This window comes from Symphalangus syndactylus, chromosome X, assembly GCF_028878055.3.
Source record: "Symphalangus syndactylus isolate Jambi chromosome X, NHGRI_mSymSyn1-v2.1_pri, whole genome shotgun sequence".
NCBI classification, from domain to species: Eukaryota; Metazoa; Chordata; class Mammalia; order Primates; family Hylobatidae; genus Symphalangus; species Symphalangus syndactylus.
In genome coordinates this window covers 79653833-79669776 of record NC_072447.2, presented here as the reverse complement: position 1 = coordinate 79669776, position 15944 = coordinate 79653833, and the positions used below count along the sequence as shown (strand labels likewise).

General features: G+C 40.8%; 1 protein-coding gene across 2 annotated transcripts in view; it reads right to left on the bottom strand.

Annotated features, from left to right (window-relative positions):
• Window positions 1-15944, bottom strand: part of NHSL2 (NHS like 2) — a 255288-nt gene that overhangs the window by 177465 nt on the left and 61879 nt on the right. The window lies entirely within an intron of this gene.

Sequence of the window (15944 nt, the reverse complement as noted above, 5' to 3'; positions counted from 1 at the left end):
ACCTTTCTCTCTGGCTGCCCTTAACATTTTTTCCTTCATTTCAACTTTGGTGAATCTGACAATTATGTGTCTTGGAGTTGCTCTTCTCGAGGAGTATCTTTGTGGCGTTCTCTGTATTTCCTGAATCTGAATGTTGGCCTGCCTTGCTAGATTGGGGAAGTTCTCCTGGATAATATCTTGCAGAGTGTTTTCCAGCTTGATTCCATTCTCCCCGTCATTTTCAGGTACACCAATCAGACATAGGTTTGGTCTTTTCACATAGTCCCAAATTTCTTGGAGGCTTTGTTCATTTCTTTTTATTCTTTTTTCTCTAAACTTCCCTTCTCGCTTCATTTCATTCATTTCATCTTCCATCAGCGATACCCTTTCTTCCAGTTGATTGCATCTGCTACCGAGGCTTCTGCAATCTTTGCGTAGTTCTCGATACTTGGCTTTCAGCTCCATCAGCTCCTTTAAGCCCTTCTCTCTGTTGGTTATTCTAGGTATCCATTTGTCTAATTTTTTTTCAAAGTTTTTAACTTCTTTGCTATTGTTTTGAATTTCCTCCCGTAGCTCGGAGTAGTTTGATCGTCTGAAGCCTTCTTCTCTCAACTCGTCAAAGTCATCCTCCATCCAGCTTTGTTCTGTTGCTGGTGAGGAACTGCATTCCTTTGGAGGAGGAGAGGTGCTCTGCTTTTTAGAGTTTCCAGTTTTTCTGCTCTGTTTTTTCCCCATCTTTGTGGTTTTATCTACTTTTGGTCTTTGATGATGGTGATGTACAGATGGGTTTTTGGTGTGGATGTCCTTTCTGTTCGTTAGTTTTCCTTCTACCAGACAGGACCTTCAGCTGCAAGTCTGTTGGAGTTTACTAGAGGTCCACTCCAGACCCTGTTTGGCTGGGTGTCAGCAGCGGTGGCTGCAGAACAGCAGGTTTTCGTGAGACCACAAATTCAGCTGTCTGATAGTTCCTCTGGAAGTTTTGTCTCAGAGGAGTACCCGGCCGAGTGAGGTGTCAGTCTGTCCCTACTGGGGGGTGCCTCCCAGTGAGGCTGCTCAGGGGTGAGGGACCCACTTTAGGAGGCAGTCTCTCCGTTCTCAGATCTCCAGCTGCGTGCTGGGAGAACCACTACTCTCTTCAAAGCTGTGTCAGACAAGGACATTTAAGTCTGCAGAGATTCCTGCTGAGTTTCTGTTTGTCTGTGCCCTGCCCCCAGAGGTGGAGCCTACAGAGGCAGGCAGGCCTCCTTGAGCTGTGGTGGGCTCCACCCAGTTCGAGCTTCCTGGCTGCTTTGTTTACCTAAGCAAGCCTGGGCAATGGCGGGCGTCCCTCCCCCAGCCTCGCTGAGGCCTTGCAGTTTGATCTCAGACTGCTGTGCTAGCAATCAGCGAGACTCCGTGGGCATAGGACCCTCCGAGCCAGGTGCGGGACACAATCTTCTAGTGTGCCGTTTTCCAGGCCCGTTGGAAAAGCGCAGTATTAGGGTGGGACTGACCTGATTTTCCAGGTGCCGTCTGTTACCCCTTTCTTTGACTAAGAAAGGGAACTCCCTGACCCCTTGCGCTTCCCGAGTGAGGCAATGCCTCGCCCTGCTTTGGCTCGCGCACAGTGCACTTCACCGACTGTCCTGCACCCACTGTTTGGCACTCCCTAGTGAGATGAAACCGGTACCTCAAACAGAAATGCAGAAATCACCCGTCTTCTGTGTCACTCAGGCTGGGAGCTGTAGACCGGAGCTGTTCCTATTCAGCCATCTTGGCTCCACCTACTTCATTCATTTTTATGGCTGGTTCCATCATGTGAATATATCACAACTGTTTATCCACTCACACATTGAAGGACATTTGGGTTGTTTCCATCTTTTGGCTATTACAAATAATGCTCCTATGAACATTTATGTACAAGCTTTTTTTTATGGGGACATATGCTTTTATTTCTCTTGAGTATGTACCTAAGGGTGGAATTACTGGGTCATACGGTAACCTGGGTCATATGTTTAACCTTTTTTGTAACTGCTGTACTGTTTTCCATAGAGGCGGCATCATTTTAGGTTCCTACCAGTGGTATTTGAGATTTCCAGTCGCTCCACATCCTTGTCAACACTTATTATTTGTATGTTTGATTACAACCAATCTATTGGGTGGGAAGTGGGATCTCATGTGGTTTGATTTAAATTTCCCTCATGGATAATGTCGTTGAACATCTTTTCATGTACTTGTTGGCCATTTGTATATCTTCTTTGGTGAACTGTCTATTCAGATCTTTGTCCATTTTTAAATTGAGTTGTTTGTCTTTTTATTGTTGAGTTTTAAGAGTTCTTTATATATTCTGGATACAAGTTCTTTACTAGATATATGATTTGCAAACCTTTTTTTTTTTTTTTTTTTTGAGACAGAGTCTTGCTCTGTTGCCCAGGCTGGAATGCAGTGGCATGATCTCTGCTTACTGCAACCTCCGCCTCCTGGTTCAAACGATTCTTGTGCCTCAGCCTCCTGAGTAGCTAGGACTACAGGTGTATGCCACCACACTCAGCTAATTTTTGTATTTTAAAAAGAGATGGGGTTTCGCCATGTTTGCCATGTTGGTCTCAAACTCCTGACCTCAAGTGATCCACCCGCCTTGGCCTCTCAAAGTGCTGGGATTACTGGCATGAGCCACTGCACCTGGCCGTAAGATTTACAAAACTTTTATCCATTATTTGGGTTGTCTTTTCCCTTTCTTGGTAACCTTTGAAGCACAAAGTTTTTTACTTTCCATAAAGTTCAACTTACCTAGTTTTTCTTTTGTCTTTTGTGCCTTTGGTGTTACATCTAAAAAACCATTGTCTGATTCAAGGTTACAAAGATTTACAACTACGCTGTCTTCTAACGGTTTTACAGCTTGAGCTCTTACAGTTATGTCGTTGATCCATTTTGAGTTAACTTTTGTACATGATATAAGGTTAGGAGTCCAAATTATTCATTTTTGCATGTAGACTCTCCTTTTTAATTTCAAAGGGCAACACCCTAGTTGAGAATTGGGTCTAGGGAAAATAATAATTACAAAAATCATTGATTAGGTCTCTATCAGGCACTCACATATGCTACCTCTTATTTTTACAGTAACTCTTCAGGGTACATCTTTCTACTATCCTCCTTTTATAGTTGATCAAAGTAAGACAGATTAACTTGTCCCACATTGCCCGACTGACAAGAAGCAGAGCTAGGATTTGCATCAGGCCCATCTGTCTCCAAAGCCCAGACTTACAGTGCTGCACTGGATTGAAAGTAGGCTTCATTCTGTTCATTGACTCTTTCAACTTATCCTTATGCACATATGTACACACACTACACACACACACACATACACCACACACACACACACACTGTTTGGCATGTAAAAAGTGCTTGAGACATCTGAGCTAAATGATTAGATGAGCACAGGTGTTGTTGACAACAGCTGATGTTGGGCAAGATGTGAGCCCAACAACAAAATAAAAGAGGACACAAACAAATGGAAGAACATTCCATGCTCATGGGTAGGAAGAATCAATATCATGAAAATGGCCATACTGCCCAAGGTAATTTACAGATTCAATGCCATCCCCATCAAGCTACCAATGACTTTCTTCACAGAATTGGAAAAAACTACTTTAAAGTTCAGGTGGAACCAAAAAAGAGCCTGCATTGCCAAGTCAATCCTAAGCTAAAAGAACAAAGCTGGAGGCATCATGCTACCTGACTTCAAACTATACTTCAAGGCTACAGTAACCAAAACAGCACGGTACTGGTACCAAAACAGAGATATAGACCAATGGAACAGAACAGAGCCCTCAGAAATAATACCACACATCTACAACCATCTGATCTTTGACAAACCTGACAAAAACAAGAAATGGGGAAAGGAGTCTCTATTTAACAAATGGTGCTGGGAAAACTGGCTAGCCATATGTAGAAAGCTGAAACTGGATCCCTTCCTTATGCCTTATACAAAAATTAATTCAAGATGGATTAAAGACTTAAATGTTAGACCTAAAACCATAAAAACCCTAGAAGAAAACCTAGGCAATACCATTCAGTATATAGGCATGGGCAAGGACTTCATGTCTAAAACACCAAAAGCAATGGCAACAAAAGCCAAAATTGACAAATGGGATCTAATTCAACTAAAGAGCTTCTGCACAGCAAAAGAAAATACCATCAGAGTGAACAGGCAACCTACAGAATGGGAAAAAATTTTTGCAATCTACTTATCTGACAAAGGGCTAATATCCAGAATCTACAAAGAACTTAAACAAATTTACAAGAAAAAAACAACCCCATCAAAAAGTGGGTGAAGGATATGAACACACACTTCTCAAAAGAAGACATTTATGCAGCCAACAGACATGTGAAAAAATGCTCATCATCACTGGCCATCAGAGAAATGCAAATCAAAACCACAGTGAGACACCATCTCACACCAGTTAGAATGGCCATCATTAAAAAGTCAGGAAACAACAGGTGCTGGAGAGGATGTGGAGAAACAGGAACACTTTTACACTGGTGGTGGGACTGTAAACTAGTTCAACCATTGTGGAAGACAGTGTGGTGATTCCTCAAGGATCTAGAACTAGAAATACCATTTGACCCAGCCATCCCATTACTGGGTATATACCCAAAGGATTATAAATCATGCTGCTATAAAAACACATGCACACGTACGTTTATTGAGGCACTATTCACAATAGCAAAGACTTGGAACCAACCCAAATGTCCATCAATGATCAACTGGATTAAGAAAATGTGGCACATATACACCATGGAATACTATACAGCCATAAAAAGGATGAGTTCATTTCCTTTGTAGGGACATGGATGAAGCTGGAAACCATCATTCTCAGCAAACTATCACAAGGACAAAAAACCAAACACCGCATGTTCTCACTGATAGGTGGGAATTGAATAATGAGAATACTTGGACACAGGAAGGGGAACATCACACACCGGGGCCTGTTGTGGGGTGGGGGGAGGGTGGAGGGATAGCATTAGGAGATATACCTAATGTAAATGACGAGCTAATGGGTGCAGCACACCAACATGGCACATGTATACATGTGTAACAAACCTGCACATTGTGCACATGTACCCTAGAACTTACAGTATAATTAAAAAAAAAAACCTTGACAAGTTTCTGTAGTAAAATGAGGGGCAACAGATATAGCAGATTTCATCTCAAAAAAAAAAAAAAAAAAAAGATGTGAGCCCAAGATAGGCTAAATGATGCCAGGGCCAGGGCCAGCCTAACAGAAATATAAGCAGTAGCTTGAATAGTAGTACTGAATGTGCCAACAGCTTCTGATCTGATGCAGGGGTGCCATTCCACTCCTCCATGACTGAATAAAGTGTGTCTGGCTGGGAAACCTCTTTCTTCTAGTCCTATGCAGAATGAGGTTAAGGACCTATAGCGAGTGGTTTTTTGGGCATGACAGTCTATGGAGGATTACCTCAGAAGCTGTTCTGTGCAGAGTCCTGGCACAAAATGAGAGCCTTATGGCTGCAGTTGGGTATAAAGCACCACCCAAGGGCAGGGGTTGGCAGGGCCAAGGGAGGGATATGACAGCAGTCCAAGATTCGCTTATAAAGGCGAGTGCTCTATTCAGGGGCTGAGAATGCAAGGAGATGTGAGAACTAGCTAGTAAAGGAAAACCTAAAAGAGAAGTTTAAGGGATGTCTAGTGATTTCTTAGTTTATTTTCTAACAGTAATGAGAACAGCTACTTTGATTAAGGCTTCTTACGTGACAGGTACTGCGCTAAGCACTTTAGATGAATTAATTTGTTTAATCCTCATAACAACCCCATGATAGAGTTATTATTCTTACCTCTTTTTTTTACACATGAGACAATTGAGGTCAAGGGAGGTTAGGTAACTTCCCATGGCCACACAGAGAGTAAGTAGCAAGGATGGAATCTGAACCCAGGCCCTCCCTCTCCAGAGTCTGTGCACTTATACTAGTGGGCTGTACAAATGCAAGCAGTATGTAATAAGGGAGATGAGATAAAAGAGTATGGTCACCTCCTTCTAGAAAGTTGTTTAAGATTTCAGAAACTTTCCACCATCCTCCTAATGAGGTGTCTGGAGCACTTTGGAAAGTTTCTAAATGTCTACAAATAGAAGGTGTGGCCATGATTAGGACTGTGGTCTTGGTTTTTGGAACAGATCAAGAAAGAAGAGAGACTGGACAGGCTCGGTGGCTCATGCCTGTAATCCTCGCACTTTGGGAGGCCGAGGAGGGTGGATCGCTTGAGCTCGTGAATTTGAGACCAGGCTAAGCAACATGACGAAACCCTGTCTCTACCAAAAATTAGCTGGGCATGGTGGCACACACCTGTAGTCCCAGCTACTGGGGGGCTGAGGTGGGAGGATCACTTGAGCCCAGGAGGTTGAGACTGCAGTAAGTCAAGATTGTGCCACTGCTCTGCAGCCTAAATGACAAAGTGAAGTGCTGTTAAAAAAAAAAAAAAAAAGAGAAAGAGATTGCCACCAAGTTTGAGCACATATATTCATGAAGGACAAATACTAGCTACTGTTTATAAAATAACTTACTGTGTGTGAGGCAATGTTCTGAGAGCTTTCGTGTACTATTTTATTTAATCATCACAACAACCCTGTGAGGTAGGTATTATTATCCGCCACTTTACAGATGAGAAAACAAGACATAACGTTTCCAAGGTTACACAGATTTAAGTGGCAAAATGGAGATTTGAACCTGGGAATTCTGTTTCTCCATCTGGGGCACCTAACTGCTATGCTAACCTCATCTTGCCAAAGCCTTTAAGGGAGGGCTTAACCACACCTGTTACAAAAGGAGCCAAACCATAATATTACCCTGTTGGCCCCAAAGCAGCTGGCCAATCCTTTCTTGCTTTGCAACTTGTTCTAAATCTAGTTTTAAAAGTCCCTTGTGTTGACTTCAGCAGTTTTCACAAGCATCAGCATATCCTGGCCCCAACCCACCCCGCATCATTCTCACACGGTTACACCACTCTTTCAGATTGGTTTCTCATGGAGAAAAAACAATGCTCTGTGGTTTTCCCTAGGGAGAAGTGAATCGCAAGTCTCTCTCATGTCTTCCTGTCCCCGTGTGTTTTTCCCTCTCTAGTGGAAAGACAACAGGCTTTAGTCAGACAGATCTGGAGTCAAATCCTGCTTCCTCCACTTCCAGGTCAGGAGGCCTTGGGCAGGACACTTAGCCTCAGTTTGCTCATCTGTGAAATGAGGATAATCATAGCAGCTGCCTCACAGGTTACTGCGGGGGATGAAAGTGTAGAGGTAGTGAGAACATATAGCACTGCAGGGGAGAAAAAAATGAGTAAGACAGGAGCCTAGTGTGGCTGAAGCCAGATCAAGAGGGTCTTGAATGTCTAGACAAAGTGGCTAAACTGTATTTAAGAGGCAATGGAGCCTTTGGAGGTCTTTGCAACAGGGGATGACACAATTGTGTTTAACATTTATTGAGTACTTATTCCAGGTTAGGCATGGTTCTTTACTAAGTCCTCACAACAGGCTTACTAAGTCCTCACAACAGGCCTATGAGGAGGTATAACTATTTTTCCTATTTTGCAGATAAGGAAACAGAGATTCAGAAAGGTGAACTCACTTGCCCAAGATTACCTAGCTTATAAATGGCACCTGAGACTAAATCTACACAGCCAGATCCCAGAGTACAAGCCCTTCACCACAAGACTCTGTTATTTTGAGGCAATTATGTTGTACACAATAGACTGGGTGGGGAGGGGCATGAAGCAGAGAGACCAGTTAGGTGGCCATTATAGTCATCCAGGTGACAAGGCTTAAAGGCAGAGACCACAGTGGGCCAGTGAAATGGAGGATGTGTCCTTAGCAGGCAGCTTTCCAGAACTGGGCAACTGAGTTAATGTGGGAGATAGGGGAGTTAAATCTAGCCCAGAGATGTGGGGGATTTTGCTACTTTCCCCAGGTTCTTGGGGAAAAAAAGAATAGTTTTCAACATTTAAAAGTGGGACAGTTTACATTAAAATCTGGAGTTTCTATCTTCTCTTGAAGACCTATAGGTTCTGGCAGCACTGGGCTGCTATTCTCACAGGATACTAGTGGTAGGGCCAGCAGCAGCTTTCTCCCTGAGACAGAGAGGGACATGCCCCAAGACCCTCTGGGACCTGCTTCTCTCTTTCACCTGACTGCTGCAAACCAGGATGCTGGGAGGAATGGTGATGGGGAAGGAGCTAGTTTGGGAGAGGAAAAAAGTACCATCACTACAAAGAAAGCAAGCTCAGAGCCAAGAGGAGGAGGAGAGAAAACAGCCAGGGGAAGGTGCAGGGAATGGGCCTGGAGATAATAACTGGCATAATAAGAAGGGTCTAAGGTCAAGGAAAGGAGTGTATCACGGGGTATAGGCTTTTTAGAGAAGCAATTGAAAGCATTTACTGATGGGGAGAGAGGGGAGAGCAAGAGAGAGACAGAGAGACAAGTGTGGGGTGTGGAGAAGCAGTGTCTAAAATCCAATGTTTGGGCAAAAGCCAAGAGACCATACTGCAGGTGTGCTGGGAAGCTGTGGGAGGAGAGAGGTGGTGCTCCCAACAGAGAATTAAAGATTGGTATCTTGATAAAAATGGGTGTATGAATGATGGAGAGAGTAAATCAGAGGAGTTCAGGGTAAGAAACTGAAAGGCCAGGTCACCACTGTGGTGGTAATGGTCTCCAGCAGCCACTCCTCGGTGTGAACTTCTTTTGCAAAGGCAAATAGCGGAGTGTCGTCAGGGCACAGATGGGTTGGTATCTGCCTCTCCAGCCCAGTAGTCCTGCAGCCAGCATATGAGGCTGCCAGCTTTAGGCACAAAGGAGCAGTGGATGTCCACAAACAAGACACAAACAGGCTGAACAAGGGGGAAGAGAATTGAGAGCTGCCATGGCTGAATCTTCTCTTTGGAATCCCATACTTCTTTAAAATTGACTATTCCATTGATAAACTGGTGGGGATGAGCAGGCTAAGAAGAGATACAATTGAGGAGAGGGTATCAAATCCAAAGGAGCTGTCTTTCCCAGTGGCACAGCACTGTCACACTTTCCATTAAGGTAGGAGTTTCACAGCCTTGCTATTGTTCAGGGAGGGAGAAAGCAAGGCAGAGAGAAGGAAAATGAGCTTTTGCCAACAGTCAGCATGGAAGGGATCACTAAAGTGGTTCAAAGTCACAGCAATGTCACAATCTGCTTTTCTGCATTTGTGGACCCAGCCTGTATGTTTCTAGAGACCGGATGAGGGGCTATTTTGTATGCTCTTGCCAATATTTACTGACGATAGTTTTTCTCTATAAAAAATTAAAAAGAAATATCAAAACCATAGCTGGAGCAACAGCAGAGAAGGCCCTACTTAACCCACAAGGGTTCCCAGGGATGAGATTATTTCTGCTGCTCTGGGGATCAGAATGTTTTACACATAATTACTACTGTTTCCTCTTCTGATTAATGCCTTATTCTGGAGAATAGCTACTTTGCAAAACGTCAACATTTATGTGATAAGTCTGAAACTATTTTTTTCAAAGTAAGTCTCACATTGTAACACCATTTCACTGTTCTATATGCTTTCTTTCCTCCTGAATAAAATCTTGAGTTTGGGCTTAATTGAGTTCTAGTAGAGACGATATGTAGAGAAGTCCACACCAAAAAATTTTTTTCCAGTCACAATTTTCAGTAAGGGGACAGGACTTACAGAATGACTGTGTTGGAAGTAGATGCTTTTCCTCAGTGAAACAATCATTTCACTGGTGAAAGTTTTTTAAATAACCATTTAAAGTCTCTGGAAATTTTCCTCAGAGCACACAGTAAGTGGAGAAACATTTATTCAAGAAAATCTACTAAATATTGGTAAGAACAGGTAGAGTCTGTGACATTTGAGCCATGACCTGCTCCAGTTCTGCCCCTCACAAGCCCTATGTTACAGAAGAACTGTTCTGGATGGGTGTGGCCAAGAAAGCAAGGTTCTTTATTCCCCCAGCTCCAAGCCTGTGGTTTTCAGCTTCACTCCAGGAGCATGTCTCATCTCCCCCAGCTCAGTATAGCAGAAGTTCTATTCTGGGTGAAAGTGGCCAAGAGGACTGGGCTTCCTTCTCCCACCCAGTCCCAGCTTGTAGGGCAGAATCTTTACCCCAGGCACAACGGGCCAAGAATGCTAGGCCTCAATCATCCTATCGCAGCTGGCTAATAGGATGCAAGCTCCATAATGAGAGAGGCAAGCTGAGAAGACCAGGGACTCCTATCCCCTCCCCACCTCTCCAGTGCCCACTCTTAGAGTAAGGGGTGTCACTCCAGGAGAACCAGGAACTCTCCCCATCCCCAGCTCCAGTGCAGTGGCTTAGAGGTTCTACCAGGGGCAGACCCTGAAGGCAAGCCATAAGGATGGAGAGCTCCACAGTTCTGTCCTAAGGGGACTGGTTATTTAGAACAAAGCATGGAGAAGTTCATGCCTAAGGGCACTGTCGAAAACAATGGAGATCTTCATGGCAAGCAGTTAAGACAGGGCTGGTAGCTTCATGAAACTAGTAGCAACAAGAAAAATGGCAGACCAGCCAGAAGGTTGCCAGAGAAAACCACGGAAAGAAACAGCTAAGAAGACACCTCATGGGATCACACTCATCCCTATGGACTTGAAAGGCTGTGCACATGCACTAGGCTGCACCTACTTCAGGAGCAATCAAGGCAGGACGTGGGACAGACTGCAAAACATTCCTCAAGCCACACACAATTCAAGCAACAAAGGACACAAGCCTTACTGGCTCACAACCTGTGACAAATCACTGACTGAACAATAAACTACTTTAAACCAGGGGCCACTCCTAGGCAGCCAGGCTTAAAATTAAATCACACTCATCCTTGGAGGTCTGAAAGACTGTACGTATGCCTAAGACTAGGCCCTCTCAGGAATGACTGGAGAGAAAACTAAACTAATAGTTCTTGTTGAACATGGAGCAAAACTGTAAACTTAAAATATAATATATTTGACAACAATAGGGTAAAGGAGATTGTTGGGAACAAAGCTGCACTGGAATAAGGAAATGACACTAGATGGTAACTCAAATCCACAGGAACAAATGAAGAGAACCAGCAATGGTAATTAAGAAGGTTAGTATTTTTTAAACTCTATAAATATATCCATACTCTCTTTTCTTCTGTTAGCTTCTTTAAAAGACATAAGATTACCTAAAGTAATAATTGTAACCAAGTGTTGTTAGATTTGTAACACATATGGACATAATATATATAATAACAATAGCACAAAAATGGGGAAGGGAGCTATATAAAAATAAAGTTTCTGTATCTCACTGGAATTAACTTACTACAAATCTGAAGTAGATTCTGACAAGTTAAAGTGTATATCATAAACCTTAGGACAACAATTAAGAAAAAAACTTTTTTAAAAAGTTAAAAAATAATTAAATGAATTAAAATGCTACACTAGAAAATACTTAATGCAAAACAAGGCAGTAAAAGAGGAACAGAGGTTAAAAAAAAAAGATGTGAAACATATAGAAAACAAAAAGCAAAACTGAGGCTGAAGCAGGAAGATCACTTCAGGCCAGGAGTTTGAGACCAGGCTGGGCAACATAGCAAGACCGTGTCTCTACAAAAAATTAAAAAATTAACCCAGCATGGTGGCACACACCTGTAGTCCTAACTACTCGGGAGGCTGAGGCAGGAGGATTACTTGAGCCCAGGAGTTGGAGGCTGCAGATAGCAATGACTGCACCACTGCACTCCAGCCTGGGTGACAGAGTGATACTCTTTACAAGAGAAAATTCAAAAAGCAAAAATGGCTTAAGGAACCAGTGAAAGAAAAGCAAACTAAATTCAAAGCAAGAAGAAGGAAGGAAATAATAAAAGAGGAAATAAATGAAATAAATATTAGATAAGTAGAGAAAATTAACGAAACCAAATTTGGTTATTTAAAAAAGAAAGAACAAACTTGACAAATCTTTAACTAGACTGACCAAAAGAAAACTAGAAAAGACTCATTACTCCGGACCTTAGAGAAATAAAAAGAGAAATAAACAAATACTATGAACAACTATATGGCAACAAATTCGGTAACTTAGATAAAATAGACAAATTACTAGAAAGAACAGCTTCCAGCAACTGACTCAAGAAGAAATAGAAAATCTGAATAGACTTATAACGAACAAAGAGACTGAATTAATAATTTTAAAACTTCCCACAAAAAAGTCCAGGCCCAGATGGCTTTACTGATGAATTCTACAAAACATTTAAAGAAAAATTCACAAACTCTTCCAAAAACAGAGAAGAAACAAACATTTCCAGACTCATTCTATGAGGCCAGCATTATTCTGATACCAAAGCCAGAAAAGGACATCACAAGAAAAGAAACCTACAGGCCTTATAAATATAGATGCAAAGTCCTCAACAAAATACTAGCAGATCAAACATAGCAATATATAAAAAAGATTATACATGAACAAAAGAGATTTATCCCAGGAATTTTAAGCTGGTTTAACATCTGAAAATGAATTAAAAATCATTAGAATAAAGGGCCAAAACCACATGCTGATTTCAACAGACGCAGAAAACTATCTGACAAAATCTAACACCTGTTTATGATAAAAACACTCAACATACTAGAAATAGAAGGAAACATCCCAACCTGATAAATGCATCTACGAAAAACCCACAGCCAATACCATACTTAACGGTGAAAAACAGAAAGCTTTTCCCTAAGACAAGGGTGTTTGTTCTCACTACCTCTGTTCAACATTGTAATGGAGGTTCTAGCTAAAGCAATTAGTTTAAAAAGAAAAAGAAACAAAAGGCATACAGATTAAAAAGGAAGAAGTAAAACTATCTCTATTTGTAGATAATATGATCTTGTATATAGAAAATCCTAAGGAAACCACTAAAAATCTATGAGAACTAATAAACAAATTCAACAAGTTTGCTAAATGAAATTAAGAAAACCATTTGGCTGGGCGCGATGGCTCACGCCTGTAATCCCAACACTTTGAGAGGCTGAAGCGAGTGGATCACCTGAGGTCAGGAGTTCGAAACCAGCCTGGCCAACATGGGGAAACCCCGTCTCTACTAAAAATACAAAAATTAGCCAGGCGCAGTGGTGGGTGCCTGTAATCCCAGCTACTGGGGAGGCTGAAGCAGGAGAATCGCTTGAACTCAGGCGGTGGAGGTTGCAGTGAGCCAAGATTGCACCATTGCACTCCAGCCTGGGCAACAGAGCGAGACTGTCTAAAAAAAAAAAAAAGAAAAAAAAGAAAAAAAGAAAACCATTCAACTTACAAAAGCATAAAAAAAAAGGTAGGGATAAATTTAACAAAAGAAGTAAAAATTTCTTACTTCGAAAACTAGAAAACATGGTTGAAAAAAATCTTAAAAGATATAAATAAATGGGAAGACATCTCATGTTCATATATCAGAAAATTTAATATTGTTAAGATAGCTACATGGCCCAAATTTATCTACAGATTCAACACAATCCCTATGAAAATCCCAGCTATCTTTTTTCGCAGAAGTTGACAAGCTGATCCTACAATCCATATGGAAATGAAAGGGGCTCAGAATAGCCAAAACGTTCTTGAAAAAGAACAGCAAACTTGGGGGATTTATACTTTCCAATATCAAAACTTACAACAAAGCTACAGTAATCAAGACTGCATGGTGCTAGCAAAAGACTAGATATTTAGTTCAACTGAATAAGAGAGAGATGATAAAGAAACCCTAAAATTATGGTCAATTGATTTTTGACAAAGATATCAAGATAATTAAATGGGGAAAGAAAAGTCTTTTTAACAAATAATTCTGAACAACTGGATAGCCACATGCAAAGGAATAAAGTAGTAGGACCTCTATCTGAGATTATACACAAAAATTAAAGAAGATTATAGACTAAATGTAAAAGCTAAAACTATAAAACTCTTAAAATAAAACATGGAAGAAAATCTTCATGATACTGGGTTAGGCAATGATTTCCTACATATGACACCAAAAACACTAGCAAAAAAAAGATTGACAAGTTAAACTTAATCAAGGTGAAAAATTTTTGTGCATAAAAGGATGCCATACAAAAAAGGGCAGAAAGAGCTCACATTATGTAAATATTTATTGCAGCATTATTCATAATATCCAAAAAGTAGAAACAGCACAAATGTGTATCAACTAGTAAATGGATAAATAAAATGTGGTATAGCTAAAAGATGGAATGGAATATTATTCAACAGTATGAAATGAAGTGGCAGGTTCCACTTCAAGCATGACAGTGTGAAGAGCAGTGGCTCATGCCACTGCTCTTTATCATCCCAGCACTTTGGGAGGCCAAGGTAGGAGGACTGCTTGAGGCCAGGAGTTCGAGACCAGCCTGTGCAACATAGCAAGACCCCCATCTTTACAAAAAATTAAATAAATTAGCGAGGCATGGTGGTGTGTGCCTGTGGTCCCAGATACTAGGGAGGCTGAGGCAGGAGCATTGCTTGAGCCCAAGAATATGAGGTTACAATGAGCTATGATTGTACCACTGCACTCCAGCCTGGGCAATGGGGCAGAGACCCTGTCTCTTAAAAAAAAAAAAAAAAAAGATTGACTTCCGGTTAACATGCACGCAGCTTAGAAGTCGCTACTCCATCATAACAGGTAAAAAGCTGAACACACTGAAAAATCAATACCTCTTCTTAGATTAATCAGAGAAATGAGGTCACAGGGCAAACCTCTGCCCTCAAAATTAGAGACAGACAGATGAACACAGAGAATCACAACTCATGGGAAGAGAAACTCATGAACAGAAATCAGTACTGAATCAGGAAAACCTGAATTGTAATTGATGAATTGTTGGATGCTCAGTGAGGATAAATCTGACAACAGTTAATACTTTTTTATGGGCCATAAGACACACTTTTACAAGTTTAAAGGACTAGCAATCATATAACGTCTGCTCTCAGACTACAATGGAATTGAAATAGAAATGAATAACAGAAAGACATCTAGAAAATCCTGAAATACTTGGAGATTAAATAATATATTTCTCAATAACACATGGATCAAAGAAAAAATCTCAAGAGAAATACAAAATATATTGAACTAAATGAAAATGAAAATATATCAAAATTTGAGGGATGCAGCAAAAGCAGTGCTTAGAAGGAAATTTATAGCATGTACATATTAGAAAAGAAGAATGTATATATTAGAAAAGAAGAAAAACCTAAGCTTCCACCTTTGGAAAATAGAAGAAAAAGCAAACTAAACCCAAAGTAAGCAGAAGAAAAGAAATAAAAATTAGGGCAGAAATCAATGAAACCAAAAGCAGAAAATCATTGGAGAAAAATCAACAAAACCAAAAGCTGCTTCTTTTAAAAGATCAATAAAATCAATAAGCCTCTAGCTAGGCTAAGAAAAAAAGAGAGAACACAAATGACTAATATTACAAATGAAAGAGGGGGGAACATCAGTACAAATTCCACGGACACCAAAAGAATAATAAAAGAATACAAAGAAAAACTCTATGCCCACAAATTCAATAGACTAGATGAAATGAACCAATTCCTTGAACGACACAGTCTGCCAAAGCTTACACAAAAAGAAATTGATAATCTGAATAGGCATATATCTATTAAAGAAATTAAATCAGTAATTAATAACCTTTCAAAACAGAAAGCACCAAGTTCAGATGAGTTCACCGGTGAAATCTGTCAAACATTTAAGGAAAATTTATACCAGTTCTCTACAATCTGGCTTAGAAGATAGAAGCAGAAGGAACACTTCCTAACTCATTCTGTGAAGCCAGCATTACCCAAAGACCAAAATCAGATGAAGTCATAACGAGAAAAGAAAACCACAGACCAATATTTCTCATAAATATAGATGCAAAAATCCTCAACAAAATATTAGCAAATTGAATCCAGCAATGTATAAAAATAATTATACATCACAACCAAGTGGGATTTACCCCAGGTATGAAAGGCT